The 1205-nt window shown below is 41.4% G+C and overlaps 1 protein-coding gene across 1 annotated transcript in view; it reads left to right on the top strand.

The window, feature by feature from the left end:
• Positions 1-1205, top strand: part of LOC101980000 (poly [ADP-ribose] polymerase 14) — a 44699-nt gene that overhangs the window by 32658 nt on the left and 10836 nt on the right. The window lies entirely within an intron of this gene.

Here is a 1205-nt window from a genome sequence, read left to right as displayed (position 1 = left end):
AGTGTCATACCCATTATAGAGTCAGGTAAGTAAGGCTCACACAGTGTCATACCCATTATAGAGTCAGGTAAGTAAGGCTCACACACTGTAATACCCATTGTTTTTATCAGTCTATAGGGTTGGTTGCCTGTCCTTTGGACACAGAAATGTTAATACATAATATCAAGGCACATTTATGGCATTATCAATCTGAAAATTTCAGGACGGGATACAGGTGATTCCAGCCACCATTTCTGGAAATGTAATTAATCGTGAGTGAAGGATGTGGCTTGAACACGTCCCCATTACTTAGGACACTTGGACCAGAATTACTAGAATCATCCTCGGTCACAGTGTGTCACATCAGCTACGGCAATGTGGTCTGACTCTAAGGCCTGATTTCTGTTCTCCATGTCTTTATAATCCAGTAGAGCACATGACCTTAGTGTTTGAACAGTTTCCACAATGTCACTGTAAAGGTGACAGCCCACAGATGCCCATTGATTGGGTTGTTGGAATTTTTGGGTCCTATGTCATTGTTATCAAGATCTAGACACTTCCTATAAATTCATGGAAGCAATCACAGGGATCCTACATTCTAATTGGGCAGCCAAAGCTCCTGAGTCCTTCAGCTTGTACTGTGCAAGCACAATGAGAAAATGAGGTTCGTTTTCTTAGTTATGTTTGTTTGTTTGGTTTTTTTTTTTCAATACAGGATTTCTTTGTGTAACAGTCCTAGCTACCTGGAACTAGGTCTTGTAGACCAGGCAGGCCTTGAACTCAGAGATCTGCCTGCCTCTGCCTCCTAAGTGCTGGGATTAAAGGCGTTTGCCACCACTACCCCATATTTAGGTTTTTTTTTTTTAAAAAAAGAAAGGGTATTGTTAAGTAGTCCAGACTGTTCACACTTATGGCAATCCACCTGCATCAGCCTCAAGAATACTGAGATTGTATGTATGCACTTTACCAGCTGTTAAGAGTTTTAAATACATTCCCTGTGACATCATGGTGTAAGGTGATGTGCGCTCTCTTTAGCACATGCTCTCCCTTCTAGAAGTCATAACTACTTTGGAAGTTTAGATTTCTGTACAAACATGAACAGGAGGTGGACGTGCTGAGATTTTTGGCTGATATGAATGTCTTCAACGACTGCATGAATAGGGATGTATCGTGTCTCGTAGACTTGAGTCCCCCAATCTTTATTTGTCAAATGTGGCGTTCCCTCT

Source organism: Microtus ochrogaster, chromosome 2 (assembly GCF_000317375.1).
Source record: "Microtus ochrogaster isolate Prairie Vole_2 chromosome 2, MicOch1.0, whole genome shotgun sequence".
NCBI lineage: Eukaryota > Metazoa > Chordata > Mammalia > Rodentia > Cricetidae > Microtus > Microtus ochrogaster.
Note: the sequence above shows the minus strand (reverse complement) of the source record. Positions and strands in the feature narration are given on the sequence as shown.